At 45.7% G+C, this 17,162-nt stretch overlaps 2 protein-coding genes and 3 non-coding genes across 5 annotated transcripts in view; 1 reads left to right on the top strand and 4 right to left on the bottom strand.

The window, feature by feature from the left end:
• Positions 1-17,162, top strand: part of LOC144670280 (histone H2B 1.1-like) — a 495,251-nt gene that overhangs the window by 264,076 nt on the left and 214,013 nt on the right. The gene's annotated exons all lie outside the window — the stretch shown is intronic.
• LOC144670308 (histone H2B-like) overlaps positions 1-17,162 on the bottom strand; it is a 518,579-nt gene that overhangs the window by 455,988 nt on the left and 45,429 nt on the right. The gene's annotated exons all lie outside the window — the stretch shown is intronic.
• Positions 3,323-3,412, bottom strand: trnar-ucu (transfer RNA arginine (anticodon UCU)). The gene is given in 2 exon segments: positions 3,323-3,358; positions 3,376-3,412. It is a non-coding gene; the product is annotated as a tRNA-Arg (tRNA).
• Positions 7,856-7,937, bottom strand: trnan-guu (transfer RNA asparagine (anticodon GUU)). Its single transcript has one exon. It is a non-coding gene; the product is annotated as a tRNA-Asn (tRNA).
• On the bottom strand, positions 15,556-15,639 carry trnal-cag (transfer RNA leucine (anticodon CAG)). The gene has a single exon. It is a non-coding gene; the product is annotated as a tRNA-Leu (tRNA).

The raw sequence follows: 17,162 nt of genomic DNA, 5'->3' as shown, positions 1-17,162 counted from the left end.
CGAGGCAGTATCCATAGAGGTGGGAAGAAAACTCAAGCTTCAGTTACACTCATTCTCTTCTTGGGATAAATTAACTCTTAAACTTCTCTTATTAGGATAAATTGACAGTCCAATTACATGAGCAACAGTTCCTCCATTTACTCCACGTGTTTTGCAGTGATAATTTCGCTGTAATGATTTCTCAGGTTCTGAAGCCTCGCCCCGGTTTAAGTAAAATCCGCCCTTTGGATCGCAAAGAAATTTGGATTTCAAGTGGCGACACACGAGGGATCGTCCGGGATTATGAAACCGAGATCTCTCGCACAACAAACATCCTGAAGCGCGAATCTTACCTCTACACCAACGAGCCTTTCACAGTTGAGCGAGATAACCGCTATGTACATTCATTGTCCTCCAGAGTGCGTCAACACTCCTTTTGGATTTCTGTCGTAACACCAGAAAACAATTAAGAATTACACCTCATGGCAGGCAGCAGCGTGGGCAGTGAAAGAGTGTTCACGTTTCAGGTCGATGACATTTCATCAGAACTCAGCAATGCTAGAATTGTGATCAGTTTTACACTGTAACTCCTGACACCGAGCTGGAACAGGAACTCGGCACCCACTCAGTCTGCCGGTGCGTGCGCCGTTCCTCCCACCGCTGACGTCCTCGTTGTTCATCCGTTAACGGTCGCCCACTTGCTGCCTCCCACTCACTCCCCTGCTCCCGAATGCCAGGTGCCCTGACCCCAGGCCCTCGCCGCCTCGCTCGCTGCGTTACACGCCAACACTTATGCCGCACCGCTCGCTACCGACTACCAAGCCGCTCACCTCCCACTCGGCACCTCCCTCCTGACCCCTGTCGCCGCTCTTCTCACCACAAGAACTGAGGAGATGGTGACAAGCAGAACAGCAAGTGAGGCGGTGAGGGGTAGGGAGCAGGTCGGAGAGCGGGAGGTTACTGAGGCGCCGAGCAGTCCGGCAAGCGAAAGGGTGAGCAGGACAGGGACAGCAGTGCCGAGAGAGGCACACAAGAAGAAGAACACGAAAATCAGGAGCAGTAACAGGCCATTCAGCCCCTTGAAGCTGCTCCAGCATGGCTGATCTGAATGTGGCCGCAACTCCACTTTCCTGTCTGCCCCCCATAATTCTTTACTCATTCCTTTCTCAAAAATCTCTCCAACTCAGCCGTGAACATTTTCAATGACCCAGCCTCCACTGCTCTCTGGGGAAGAGAAATGCACAGATTAATGTCCCACTGAGAGAGATAGAAAACAAATGACCTTCTGTCAGTCTGAAATGGGAGAGGCCGATATTTTTAAACTGAGTCACCTGATTGTAGAGTCCCCCACAAAAGGAAACATAGTCTCAGCAGCCACCCTGTCAAGTCCCCTCAGGATTTTATATCTTTCAATAAGATCACCTCCCATTCTTCAAAACTCCAATGGGTATAAGCCCAACCTCATCAACCTTTCCTCAAAAGAAAACCCTTCCATTCCAGGAACCAGTCGACTGAATCTTCTCTGACCTGCTGTGATGCAATTATATCCTTTCTTAACTAAGGAGACTAAGGCTGTCCACAGTCCACTAGATGCTGCCTCACCAACGCCCTGTATGACTGTGGGGAAACTTCCATAATTTTATATTCGATTCCTTCTGTAATAAACGCCAACGTTCCATTCGCCTTCTTAATCACTTGCTGCATCTCTATACCAACTTTTTGAGGCTCATGAACCGGGACCCCCAGAACCCTCTGCACTGTAGAGTTCTGCAGCATTTCTCCATTCACATGATGTACTGCTTTTAAATTCTTCCTGCCAAAGTGGACAAGTTCACATTTTACCAAGTTTTTCTGCATCTGCCAATTATTGTCTACTCACCAACCAATCTAAATCGCTCTGTACACTCTATATGCCCTTCTTCTACAGTGAAGGCAGAAACAAAATACCCGTTCTACAGTTCTGCCAGTTTCTTGTTTTCCATTATTAATTCCGCAGTCTCACCATCTGCGGGACCAACACGCACTTAAATAAATATTTATAAACATTTATAGAGTGAATTCCGGCTCGGGAGTGGGCCAGCGAGCGGAACACAGCAAAAACAGTGTTCATTTCGGGCTGAGTTTGATCTGCACCATCTCCGCTGCTGAAAGTGACCTGGAGCGTCACTGGCTTTGACGTCACAGACACTGAAACTCCACGTGTGGAGCGCGTGCTCTTTGCTGTTCCGGTGTCAACAAACTCAGCCAAAAGGTCTTTCCCATGTGGACCAACGTGAGAACTTCCCGGGAAGTTTACATTTACCCCTCCTGCCGTGGACCCTCCTCGAATGCCTCCGACTCTGAACTAGAGTCAGAAACTTGGGACAAATCCCAAACAATTAGCTTACTAGATGCCCAGGAAAGGTTAAACAGTTTAAATTCTGGTCTATCACCTGGGTTACTGCGCAACCGAATACTCAGTCGCCGCGATCCGACCAGCTGACCTCTCCGCGGATCTCTTGACTTGCTCCCAACCTGTATGTTGACGCGTTCACGCACTTAAACCATCTGACCCACCAACGCACTCACCCACCAAACTCATTCACTCAGCCAGCTATCTACCTACACACGTCACTCACCTAACCATTCAGTCAGTCACTAGCTCATCCAGTCAGTCATATATGCGCTCCCGCACAGTCAATGACTCGATATTTAAACTACCAGAATATGGCAGTTAATGTTGTAAAAAGGGGCCATGTACTTTCGTTCCATGACTCTGCCGCTGCGTTTAGATGTCCTACCACCTTTAATGATTTACGTACATAAACACCCAAGTCCCACTGCTTCTCCACCTCCCTTAGAGTTATACCCTTCATTTTATATTGTCTTTCCAAGTTCTTCCTACCAAACCTCTCTCCATTGAACTTCATCTGCCACCTGTCTCCCCATTTCCACCAACAGGTCCAAGTCCATTTGAAGTTCTACACTATCCTCCACACTCTCAGCAATGCTTCCAAGCTTTGCATCCTCCGCAAACGTTGAAATTTTGTCCTGGGCACAAAGGCCTCGGTCATTGATATTGATCAGGAACAGCAAAGGTCCCAACCCTTCCGCCAGGCCGAAAAACATCCATTTACCACCAACCTCTGTTTCCTGCCACTCAGCCAATTCTGTATCCTTGTATCGGCGAAGCGGCTCTACTCCTTTCGCCAACTGTTTCACTATTCGGTGGCGAGTTTTCTCCTGTTAAGTGGTTCAGATTGGAAAGTGGGGTGTGACTGGATTCACCTGTACAGAGAGGGGTTGGTGATGGCAGTTTCCCTTCTCCGATGAACCAGTTGCTGATTTGTTTTTATCTAAAAGTCAACTCTGGTGGGACTCGAACCCACAACCTTTGAATCTCTGTACAACAGCAGCTAGAAGTCCAACACGCTATCCGTTGCGCCACAGAGCACAGAACATAGAGAGCTCATTTCCTATTCCACATAAGGGAATTTCTGACATTGAAGAACAAAACGTTCAAACGGTCAGCAATTTCCTCCATTTGAACAATGACGACATTTCAAGAGCACTCATTGCCTGTGAAGTGTTTTGGACGTCCTGTGGTTGTGAAGAGACCGATAGAAATTCGAGTGAAAGAGCAATTTCCTTCAAAAGGACATATTCAGGTTGGAAAATAGGGCGGCTGATTTTTTTTGCAGAGAAGGGTGAAGCGATTCATTTTGGTCGGAAGAACACCGGGAGAAAAGAGAAAATAAAGTTTGCAATTCCAAAGACGGTGCCGGAACAGCGGGAAATGATGTACATCTGCATAAATCATTGATGGAGGCAGTGCAGGTTGAAAGAATAGTTCATGAAACATACAATATCCTCGGCTTTATGAATGGGAGCATAGTATACAAGAGCAAAGCGGTTGTTTTGAACTTGGAAAAGACAGTATTTCGGCCACAGCTGGAGTATTGCGCACAGTTCCGGGCATCACAATTTAGGAAAGATGTGAAGGCAGTGGAGAGGATGCAATAAAGTTTCACGAGAATATTTGGCGGCGAGGAACTTAAATTACTTCGATACATTGTAGCGGTAGGGGATATTTACCTTGGAGACGAGGAATTTGAGAGGAGATTTCTTAGAGTTTTTTCCAGTCCCGAGTCTTCTGGACAGAGGGTGGGTGATGATTTGGACATGGGCTGCTTCAGAATCGGAGGTGTTGAAAATGGTGCTGAACATTGAGCAATCATCAGCGAACATTCCCAATTCTGCTGGAAGGAAGGTCGATGGTGAAGCAGCTGAAGATGGTTGGGCCTAGGACACCACACCGAGGAACTCCCACAGTGATGTCCTGGAACTGGGATGATTGATCTCCACAACCACAATCATCTTTCTTTGTGCTGGGTATGACTCCAACCAGCAGAGAGCTCCCCACCCCTCACCTCCGATTCCCATTGTCTCCAGTTTTGCTGGGGATACATAATACCACACAGTCAAATGCTGCCTTGATGTCAAGGGCAGTCACTCTCACCTCACCTCTGGAGTTCAGTTTGCGTTGGAGGAAGAGGGGAAGCAGGTTGTTTTGTTTGCCCACCCAAGCTGAATATTGGGCTTGAGGTGGCGATCAGATTCGGAGAGGAGGGTGACAACCTTTCACTGAGTTTCAAGTTTGCAGATCAGACCTTGGCGGGATTGCTGCTATATTCCCAGGACGTGGTGATCTCATTCTTAGAGCAACACACTTACACTGAGGACAAGTTGCTCCATTTAAAATAAAATGGAGATGTGGGATTTCAGAATCTGTTCAACACTGATTCACTTTTATTCATTTCTGCATCCTAGAGTAACAAAGTGGTTTGTAACTGTAAAAAAAATAAATAAAATTTAGAAGATTCAGTCCAATACCTCCACAGTTTCCACTATTACAGCTTTCAGCATTTTCCGATGCATTCCATCTGGTCCCACTGACCTATCAACATTTAGCACAGCCAGACCTTCTCGTATCTCTTCTTTAACACGAGTTATATGTTAAAGAAGTAATTTGAAAATTGCAGATGGAGGATTTGTGCCCCCTTATTGAAGAGGGTTTAAAGGAGAGGAGCGAAGCATTTGTGCTGAAGAAGTGGGATCAGGGAAAATAAAAGTAACAATAAGTGGAATGAAGGGGGCGGGCTGTTCATGGGCTGACTGGAGAATTTCATTAGGATTTATTCATTGGAGATTGGAAGGTCATTTTTTCCAAATCTTTAAGGAGATTAATGTTGAAGGAAGCCTGTCTTCATCCATAAGGAATCATTAGCTAAGTTTATAAAAATAAGGTGGATAGATAGGATTCAAAGAATTGGAGGGGCAGCACGTTGTAATGTGGAATATAAGATCTTGGTGAGGGCTTGGGAAAACCTTTAGGAAGAACACCAAGTCCTTGGAGAGCGTGCAGTGGAACTTTTCTGGAATGGGATCAGTGTTGAGGGATTCCGTATGTGGATGGACTGAAAAATACAAACTGAAGATGCTCTTATCAGAGTGAATGTTAAGGGGAGATTTAGTACAGATATTTAAGATTAGCCGATGTATTTAATATCAGCCCAGGTATTCATTTCTTATACACATTAAGCAATATTTTTCCCATTGATGGAATGTTTGAAAACCAATGATTAGATAAAAAATAAATGGTGAGGAAATGTTTCACACTGCTCCGTTCCAAACAATTCCTGACTTGGCATGATAGATTTTTTTTTTTGCTTACTGAAGCCGCTGGGAACAGTTTTACAGCAGGGAGCACAGTTACACAATAGGAATTACATTTAAAACAGGTCCTATCTTTATGCAGCAGGAAATACCTTCTCGTAAATGATCAGTTTCTCCATCGTAATATCTTTCTAGTTTGCTCGGCACCTTTTCCTGTCAGCCATTGTGTTTCTCCTGAAAGTCTCTTACTACTTTACTGTGTGTCTTTCTCTGTCTAATACATTCGTGGTAGCGGAAGTGGATTTGCGGAGCTTGGGTGAACTTCCCAAAAGTAATGAGGAAGGGAATAGGTGTTTGGCTACCAAACAACAGTAATAGACAGAAGAAAAATGTTGCTTTGGAGGAGACGCGTTGCAGAAGCGTGCTGGCCTCCTAACCCAGCGATCGATGGATTGAAACCGTATTCAGTTGATTTAAATTGGCATTAACACAAAAAAAAATTTGTCTGCGACACAAAATCACCTCTGAATTTGCTTCATAGTAAATTTACATCAGCTTTTTGCTTCCGGTGAACACTTCAATCTGTAACCAATCTCTCAAATCGTTTTATTTCACACACGAACGCAGCAGAAGTGCTGCAAAAATACACCAGCCGAGGATTTCCCCTTTCTCTCAGCCAATTTCAGGCCATGGTCCGAAGGGCCTTCCCTTGCTCTCTATCACTCTATGATTATCTGAGTAACAAAAAAGAAAACAAATATCTTATTTGTACCCGATATAGTGAAGTTTATACATATTACCTTCAGCATATCCGATTTACAGGACACCCTGCAGTAATTCCCATGCTTATTTGGACAGCAGCGTCCACCCTGAGACATGGACCATGAGAAGGACAAGATTATCAGCATAGTGGAAACAACATCACGTCAAAGACACAGATAATTATTGTTTTGACAGATATGATTGTTCATTCTTAATCACTTATTTAAAAAATGGAATTCCATCCCCAATATCACCATGAACTGGGAAGGTTTCATTCCTTCAGGTTTGCATTCGAGACACATTGTACAAAACACTCTATGAGTGTCTCTGGTCAATGAACGGATGATGCGCGGAGATCTCAGCTTTTACTCATTGATCTTCGCAAGAGTTGATCCAGTTTTGACGTTGACTTTTCCTCTGGTGTCGATTTACTCGAATTCCTCACCTGATTTCTCTGCTGTCCAATGAAGCTCACTCAGCAGAGTTTTCAACATTAATTTGATTTTTTCCTCACAGGATTTCAATCACCATGTTTTTGAACAATTTGTTAAAAAAAATTCTTCCAGGAGCAGCGATGTGATAAAGAAAATATAATCTGTTATAAAGTGATTTTAATTGAGGGATGAATGTGGGCTCCGACACGACGGAATAACTCCCCCGCCCCTCTCCGAAATGGTGCTTGGTATACTGTACCTGAGAAGGCAGAGGGCACCTCAATTTACCATATCATCTAAAAGCTGGCACGACTAACAGTGAAGCATTCACTGATTACTGCACTAGTGCGTCAGCCTGAATTTGTGCTCAGGATTCTGGAGTGAGTTTTGAACTCACAACCTGCTGATTGTGAAAAGCAAGAGAACAACTGACTGAATAATAATTCACAGCAAAGGAAAGACGACAGAAGACATTTCACTCCAAGGAGAGGCTGAAGTAGATTGTTAATTGAAGAAATGTCACAGGCATTGAGAGATAAACACCCACAGTTGAAAGAGACCGACTTTTTCTCACGGCAGGGTGAGAGATTGTAGCAGGAATTTCGATTCCCAATGCTTCTTGGCAACACCCCAGAACAAGCTAAATAGTTTGCACACTGCCCGCTAGACTAAAAAACGAAGCTAGAATGTTATTTAATCATCGTAATAGTTTCAATCAGATCGACCCTGAAACATTGATATTCACGGTATTACAGGAAACGTCATAACTTGGGTCTGATACAACAATGGTAATTTCAGATTTCCTTTCTGCATAACGCCGTCCCATAAAGAAACAAGATTTAAACTCACGCGTGGGAAGCACAGTGGATGAGCAGCCTTAAATTCACATAATCATGGAGTGATTAGCGACATTATCCCGACGCCACCTCCTCTGTAAACCTGGCCTCGGAAAGATTACATCAGTGATTTCAGACATGCCTTCTGAAAAAAGCACCGCGTTCACGAAGAACCAGTTAATAAACTGACGACAAAGGTGGGATTCGAACCCACGTGTGCAAAGCACAATGGATTAACAGCCCATCACCTTAACTTCTCGGCCACCTCGTCACGAGTAGCTCCTTTATTAAACATCCTTCCGTACTTTTTTGCATTCATGAACTGCTTGTTTCAGGTCCTGAATAATCAATCAGGTGTCTCATGTAGTTTGTCAATAAAATACATTTCCATCACATCAGATATGAACTGTTGTAAATCGACTAATGTGAATCACTTCAACACTTCAACATGTTTCTAGACAGTGTGAAAACCCATCGCGGAAAGTCCGAAACATACATTCATCTGGAAGAATAAAGAAACTCCTTCCGACTCACAGCAAGTACCGGAACACAACTGAAATGTGGTTTCTCACTCAAGACTGTAACTGACAGCAATCAGCATCCGACAGAGCCCACAAGGAGAGAGTTGCCGTATTCGATGCATTAGGAGAAACTTTGCGTTCATTTTCTGTGTTGTGATTTATTCTCCGCAATGATTTCCCGGATGTTCAAACCTGGTCCTGATTTCCCCAACTGGCACCGCCTCGAGCACACGAATTAATGTATTAAAATGCCGGTGGGGCTCGTACGGGTATTGAACCCGGGATCTCTCGCATATTAATTCACTACAAATACCCAAAGCGAGAATCAGACCCCTAGACCAATGAGCCAGGCGCTACAAAAACCGCAATCAACATATCCTTTCATTGCCACCCACAGGAAATTAACAAAATGCGAAATACTGTGGATGCTGGAAATCTTTTGAAATGTATTAGAAATCCCGGGGCCGACTCCAACCAGTGGAGAGTTTCCCTCCTTGTATAATTTAAATTCAGTTTTGTTGGGTTTCTCAGTGCCACACTCTGCCAAATGCTTCTGTAAAGTCAACTGTGGTCACTTGCAACTCACGCCTTGAGTCCAGCTCTTTTGTCCATATTTGGACCAAGGCTGCAATGAGGTCGGGAGCTGAGTGGCCCTGGCGGAAACCAAACTGAACTTCAGTGAGCAGGTGATTGGTGAGTTAGCGCCACTTGCTCGCACTGTCGAAGACACAGCAATGTGGTTGACTCTTAAATGCCCTCTGAAATGGCCTAACAAGCCTCTCACTTGTAACACACCGTGACAAAGTCAAAAAAAGGGAATAGAACTGGACGGACCATGCGGCATCGATCTCGGCATCGTCAATCTCAGCCCTGTCCAGCCTGCAAAGTCCTCCTTACTAACATCTGGGGGCTAGTGCCGAAATTGGGAGAGCTGCCTCACAGACTAGGCAAGCAACAGCCTGACATAGTCATCCTCCCAGATCATGTCCCAGGTTCCACCATCACTATCCCTGGATATGCCCTGTCCCACCGGTAGGATAGGCCCAGCAGAGGTGGCGGCACAGTGGTATACAGTCGGGAAACAGTAGCCCTGGAAGTCCTGAATATCACCTCTGGACCCGATGAAGTTTCAAGGCATCAGGTCAGACATGGGCAAGGAAACCTGCTGATTAAGACGTACTGCCCTCCCTCAGCTGAGGAACCAGTGCTTCTGCATGTTGAACACCAATTGGAGGAAGCACTGAGGATGGCAAGGGCACAGAATGGCCTCTGGGTGGAAGGATTCAATGTGCATCACCAAAAGTGGCTCGTTAGCACCACTACTGACCGAGCTGGACGAGTCCTAAATGATATAGCTGCTAGAATGGGTCTGTGGTAGGTGCTCAGTGAACCAACAAGAGGGAAAATCATACTTGAGCTTATCCTCACCAATCCGCTTGCCGCAGATGCATCTGTTTGCGACACTATCGGTAGAAGTGATTATCACACAGAAGTTGCAGAGACGATGTCCCAACTTCACATTGAGTTAGTCTCCATCGTGTTGTGTGGCACTACCACCGTGCTAAATGGGATAGGTTTTGAACAAATCGATCAACTCAAAACAGGGCATCCATGAAGCACTGGGAGCCATCAGCATCAGCAGAATTGTACTCGAACACAATCTGTAAACTCATGGGCTGGCATATCTCCCACTATATCATTACCATCAAGCCAGGTGATCAACCCTTGTTCAATGAAGAGTGAAGAGGGCATTCCAGGAGCTGCACCCGCCTTATATCAGTTATAGCCTAATAATGAGTTGTCAACCTGGTGGAGCTATAGCACAGGACTACTTGCGTGCCAAACAGTATCTGCAGCAAGTGATAGACAGAGCTAAGTGATCGCACAACCAACGGGCAGACATTAACTCTGCAGTCCTGCCACATCCAGTTGGGAATGGTGGTGGACAATTAAACAATTCACAGGAAGGGACGCCACAAATATCCCCATCCACAATAATGGAGGACCTCAGCACATCAGCACTAGCGATAAGCATGTGCTACAAGAAGTGTCGAGTGGAAGATCCATCTCAGCCTCCTCCAGAGGTCCCCAGCATCACAGATGCCAGTCTTCAGCCAATTCGATTCACTCCACATGATTCCAAGAAACAGCTGAAGGCACTGGGTAGCGCAAAGGCTATGGGCCCTGACAATATTCTGGAAATAGTAGTGAAGATTTGTGCCCCAGAACTTGTCACGCCCCGAGCCAAGCTTTTCCAGTACAGCTACAACACTGGCATCTACCCGGCTATGTGGAAAATTGCCCAGGTATTTCCTGTACACAGAAAGCATGCCAAATACAACCTGGCCAATTACTTCCCAATCAGTCTACTCTCGATCATCAGTTATGTAATGGAAGGTGTCATCAATAGTGCTATCAAGCGGTACTTGCTTAACAACAACCCGCTCACTGACTCACAGTTTGGGTTCCGCCAAGGCCACTCAGCTCCTTACATCGTTACAGCCTTCTTTCAAACATAGGCAAAAGAGCTGAAATCCCTAGGAAAGGTGAGAGTGACTGCCCATAACATCAAGGCCGGATTTGCCTCAGTGTGGCATCAAGGAGCGCTAGGAAAACTGGAGTCAATGGGAAACAGGTGGAAAACTCCATTAGATTGGAGTCTTGCCTAAGGCGTTCAGTCATCTCAGCTGGAGGATATCACTGCAGGAGCTCCTCAGGGTAATGTGCTCGGCCCAACCATCTTGCACTGCTTCATCAACGACCTTTCTTCCATCAAAAGATCAGAGGTGGGGATGTTCGCTTATAATTTCACAATGGTCAACACCATTCGTGATTCCTCAGATACTGAAGCGGTCCATATCCAAATGCAGCAAGACCCGCACAATACCCAAGCTCGGGCTGAAAAATGACAAGTAACAATCATGTCACATAAGTGCCAGGCAATGGCCATCTCCAACAAGAAAGAATCTAACCACTGGCCCTTGACGTTTAATGGCGTTACCACCACTGAATCGCCCACTCTCAACATCCTGAGGGTTACTGATGACCAAAAACTGAACTGGACTAGCCTTATAAACACTGTCGTTACAAGGGCAGGTCAGAGGCGAGGGATTGTGCGACGAGTAACTCACCTCCTGACTCTCCAAAGCTTGTCCAGAATCTATAAGGTACAAGTCAGGTGTGTGATGGAATGGTCGCCAATTTCCTGGTGGAGTGCAGCACCCACAACAATCAGGAAGCTTGGCATCATCCAGGAGAAAGCTTGAATTACACCACACCCATAAACATTCACTCCCTCCACCTCCGTCGCATCTCCAAGATACATAGAGGAATTCACCAAGCTTCTTTAAACAGCACTTTACAAAACCACGACCACTACGGTCGAGAAGGGCAAGGGAAGCAGCTACATGGGAACATCACCACCTGAGAGTTACCCTCCAAGACACACGCCATCTTGGCTTCGGAATATATCGCCTTTCCTTCACTGTCGCTCAGTCAAAATCCTGGGACTCCCTTCCCCGCAGTGCTGTGGGTGTACCTACACCACATGGACTTCAGCGGATCAAGAAAGCAGCTGATCACCATCTTCTCAAAGGCAACTAGGGATGGGCAATAAATGCTGGCCCAGCCAGTGAAGCGCACATCCCATGAATGAATAAAAGTTTTCCTGTCACCTTCAATCATTTATGAATATGCCCACAATTTCTCCCTGCTCTTGCACGCCCTTTGGGTGTACACGCTTTATTTAATGTTCCCTCTTTGCTTTCTTCCGACCACAATTAATCTTTTCACATTTCCCTGGAAAAGGAAATCAACTGAAAAAGCGCTGGTTAGTCCACAGCTGGAATTTTGTGTACAGCTCTAGTCGCCACCTTACAGGAAGGACATAATTGCACTGTAGAGAGCACAGAGAGGATTTACTAGAATACTGCCAAAGCTTGAAAATTGCAGCTACGAGGAAGGATTGGATAGGCTGAGAGGTGACCTAATTGAGATGTACAAAATGATGAGGGGCCTAGATAGGGTGGACAATAAATACTTGTTTCCCCTCGCTGAGGTGTCAATTGTCAGGAAGCGTTGATTTAAGGTCATTGTTAAAAGGATTAAAGGGGAGACGAGGAAAGCTATTTCACGCTGCGGGTGGCGAGCATTTGGATGTCACTGCCTGAACCTGTTCAACTCAGTTAAAATGTACTTAGATCTGCATCTGGAGCGCTGTAACCTGCAAGGCTACGGATCAGATGCTGTGAAGTGGGTTTAGAATGAGCGGCCAATTTCTTCTTCATCTTTTTTCTATCCAGCACAGACATGATGGGCTGAATCACCTCTTTCTACGCCGTCACTTTTGTAGGGTTATGTGGTTCTCTCTGCCGCTTAAACGCCCATTCCACCAACCTGCCCATGTCGTTTTGAAATTCTACTGAATTTCTATAGCTCTTTACTCAACCACAGGACGTCCAAAAACATTTTACGGACGATGAGCACTTTTGAAATGTAGTCACTGTTCAAATTGCTGAAATTTTGAACAGACTGTTCGTCAATGTCAGAAATTTCTATGTTGAGAGGAGAAACAAGTGTCATTGGTGTAAATCTGTGGCGCAACTGATAGCGCGTTGGACTTGCGGTCGGTATAAACAGAGACATTTAAAGGTTGTGGGTTGGAATGCTTTAGATAAGTATTGAAGAAAGTCAGCAAGAGGTTTATCAATGTTCTCAGAAAAGGGAAACTGCCGTCCCGAACTTCTATACAGGTCACTCCCCACTTTCCCATCTGAACCACTGAACAGGCGAAATCTCATCATCGTCTGAGGACAAAACAAAAACCTTTGAAAGATGCTGACCAGAGTCAGTCTGCTCAGTCCTCAGAATGATTTAAAATTGGACATATACAGCCACCGCGGAAACTGCTTCCCATTACTGCTCAGTCATCTTTCCAGACTGTTCCTGACAGACAGCTCGAAACAAGGATGATGTGAATCTGCACCACTGAATACCAAGACCAACACGGTTATCACAGCTGTAATGAACAGCTCCTGATACAGCTTTAGATCAGACAGTGGAGGATTATCACAGGCGTCAGACTGCATGTTCCTTCAGACAGGTTTCCAACTGGACACATGGAATGAGCGGCTGTGTGAACATTAGTGGTTCAGGGGGGATTTCTCACTGGCCGGACTGGAGTTCCAGTTCCATTCCAAGACATTTCTCTTTCTGAATCCATCTCTGTCCTCTTGCTCATTTACACTTTGCATTGTTTCATCATTGGCGGCCACGTTTTCAGCTGTCTGAGCCTTTAGCGCTGCAATTCCTTCTAGAAACATCCCCACTTGACTCTTCCCCTTAATACCCTCTTAAAATCTATCAATTTTACTAAGATTTTGTTCATCTGGCCAAATATCTGACTCGATGTCGAATGTTGCTTGATCAAGCTCCTTTGAAGCGCTTTGGGGAGTTTTGTTAAATCACGGCGCTGCTGCTGGAATGGCTCGAATTTGGAGAAATTCACATACAGCTTCAATCTTCTTAAAGATTCACCTTTATTCCCACCACTTGCTTTGCATCGAAAAAAACATCTCCTATGAGGTGTTCAAAATGCTGACCAGTTTACTGGAGTAAATAAGGAGAAACTGTTTCCACTGACAGGAGGGTCGCTAACCAGAGGACACAGTTTGAAGCTGATTGGGAAAAGAACCAGGAACGGGATGAGGAGAATGTATTTTACACAGTGAGCTCATTGTGAAATGGAAGCTACCTGGGGAGTGATGGAAGCAGATAAATGATTAACTTTCAAAAGAGAGTTGGAGGGAAAAAAACACTTGAAAGAAGGTAATACAGGGCAATGGGGTCAGATCCCGGATCTCGGAGTAATTATATCGCTCAACCAAAGAACCAACGCAGGCGGAATGAGCTCCTTCTGTCCTTTAGCATTCTATGATTTATGGATAGAAATCAGTCCTACATTCTGTAGAGCAGGAAGGGTGTGAGAAGCCGGCATGGGAATTGATCCCGTAGGCACAGAATGGAATCGGTAAAATTCTGTATTTTGTCAGGGAATCGAAACTGTGTAAATATGACTCTGTCTGTTTAAAAGTGGCTTGTTACGAATTCCAGATAATTGACGCTTTGCTTAAAAGGGATGTGTTATCAGTCAATGAACAGGCTATAATATAAAAACGGAAAATGCTGATAATACTCAGCAGCAACTGTGGAGAGAAAAGGAATTAATGTTTCAGGTTGGTGGCCCTTCATCTGAACTGAGGGAATATAGGAATGTAATAGGCTTGGAGCAAGGGACCAGTCCGGGCTCTGGGAAGAGGTTGAACAAAAGCGCAGGTTTGTAATGGTTTGGGGGCCCGGAGAGATTCAATTACAAAAGGTTTCACGGCGCCAAAGCCAAAGGACTGGAACAGGCAAAAAACAAAATGTGGGTCCAGATGAGGTGAGAATGGCTAAAGATCAGCCGCCCAATTGCAAAGTGAAGGAATTAAATAAGAAACAGAAAATAAAATGATAATCCTGAAAGAAACACATGAAACGAGAGGTAGGCTGAGTTTATAATTTAAAAATTTTGAACTCGACGTTGAGGCCAGAAATGTGCAGGGTGAGGTGTTCTTCCTCGAGCTTATGTTATTCTTCACTGGAACACTGCAGCAGACCAAGGACAGAAAGGTCAGAGTGGGAGCAAGGTGGAGAATTGAAATGACAAGTGACAGGAAGCTCAGAGTCAGGCTTGCGGATTGAATGGAGATTCCTCAAAGCGTTCACTCACCTGAAGCAGATGAGAACATATTGCGGCAGCAAATGCAGCACATTAAACTGAAAGAAGAACAAGTGCATCACTGTTTCACTTGGAAGGCGTATTTGAGGCTTTGGATAGGAAGGTGTCATTAAAAGGGGAGGGGATATTGACTGAGTCAAGGATTTCACACTGAGAGAGAAGGAAATGATGATCTCACCGGCCTGAAATGCTAGTTCTAAATTTCTCTCCACAGATGCTGTATAATTGTTGTGTATTCCCAGCACTTTCTGATTGTTACTATTTCTGATTTTCAGCATTCGCAGTATGTTGCTTTTGTATCCAGTTTACTTTATGAGCTGTTTTCAGGGGATCCGGTTGCCTCGAGTCTGGCTCGGCCGACCGCAATTCCCCTTGAGAAACTGGCAGTGAGCTGCCTTCATGAACTGCTGCAGCCCATATTGTGTAAGACCGTCCACAGCGCTGTTAGGAAGGGAGTTCCAGGATTCAGTTCCAAGTCAGGGTGGTGTGTAGCTCGGAGGGGAGCTTGCTGCTGTTCTCATACATCTGCTGCCTTTTTCCTTCCAAGTGGTGGAGGTCTCGGGTTTGGAAGGTGCTGAAGGAAAAAATAATGTTTAGGAGTGGGATTCGAACCCACGCCTCCAGAGGAGACTGCGACCTGAACGCAGCGCCTTAGACCGCTCGGCCATCCTGACTCTGCTACGCTCCTCTGCGTAAATGATTTTGAACTTCACATTCATCGTCACTGCTTTAAAACACGCGATGTGATTTTCCTTTTTTCAGCACCTGTCAGGTTCCTGTATCTGAGTCCCATCCTTCCCCAAGCCGCCGGGGGGTGAGGAGCTTCTCATTGCTGCATTGCTCTGTTTGCTCAAATCAACAAAGACCCAATTCCCGCCCGACCTGTTCCTCACACGAAGGTGTTGAGAGTGTAAGATCTGTGCGAGGTGAAGTATCCAATTGGAGAGTTACATCCTGGCGACAGGAATATCTCTCCACAGCTGCTTTCGGATCTGCTGAATATTCCCCGCATTTCCTGTTTCTGATTTTGTGCCTTCATTACAGGAGATCTTTTTACTGACAACCCAAAGCTTGTCTCTCGGGGCAGCTCCAGGCACCGCTTTCCTGTGGCCTTTGAAGTCGGCTGTTTTCACACTCATCACTCTGCGCCATGACTTTCAACCCCCACCACCACACACCATCCACCACCCCCACCCTCCGCACCTCCTTCTCTGTCCCCAGTCCCGCGCCCCACTCCCATCCCCCCTCCCGCCTGCTCAGCTCTCAGGTCTTCTTAGCGTTTTTTTTTCGGAATTCACAAGGGCCCGGGGATCACAGAGTCTGTGAGGGAATATAAGGGGTTAATCCACATTCACATACAGGGAGCTGTGACTCTCTTAAGATGGACGGAAGTTGGTGTCCCTTCCAGATCCATTAGGAGGTCCAGTTACTGGAGCTGGGGGAATTCCTGCCATTTCTATCCCACAGGGAGTGGCGCCTCTCCGTTGGTCCCGCTGGGATGGTGATGGCTAAAGTGAGTGGCCGAGAAAGCGGGTGGTCCCCATGTCCCTCTTGGGCTTGTTTTCCCTCATCCAGCTGTGAGGGGGCGGGGGGTTGAGTTTGTGGGGTGGGGGCGGTATCTTGCTGGTTTGCGCACCTTTTCCTGTCTGTCACTGTGTGTGTCCTGATCGTCTCTACTGCTTATCTGTGTGTCTGTCTTTGTCTGTTGCATTCGGAGTGGTGTGAAGTGTAATTGCGCAGCCAAGGTGAGCTTCTCAACACGTGTGCTCTTGATTAAAAATAAGTAAGAAGTGAATATTTGCTTGGCTACCGTAAAGTATTCAGCGGCAGGAAGGAATTACGGCTCCGTCGCAGGGCGGTGCAGCGAAGCCCACAGCACAGAGGCCGATGAATCCAAACCATCTTCTGCTATTTTTGATCTTATTCACACCAAAAATAACCAGCTGTCCGCGACCGAAAAACATACCTGGCTTTTTCTGTACAGTGAATTTGTATCAGCGTCTTACTTGCAGTAAACACTTCAATCTGCAACCAACCTCTCAAATCGTTTTTATTCTCACACGGACAGAAGTAGTAAATGCTACAAAAATACACCAGCCGAGTATTTCCTCTTTCTCTCAGCCCATTTCAGGCCATGTTCCGAATGTCCTTTCCTTGTTCTCAATCACCCCAAGATGATCTGAATCGAAAAAAATAA

This window comes from Cetorhinus maximus, chromosome 31 (genome assembly GCF_964194155.1).
Source record: "Cetorhinus maximus chromosome 31, sCetMax3.hap1.1, whole genome shotgun sequence".
Classification (NCBI taxonomy): domain Eukaryota; kingdom Metazoa; phylum Chordata; class Chondrichthyes; order Lamniformes; family Cetorhinidae; genus Cetorhinus; species Cetorhinus maximus.
The sequence above is the reverse complement of the archived record's forward strand: the minus strand, read 5'-3'. Positions and strand labels throughout refer to the sequence as shown.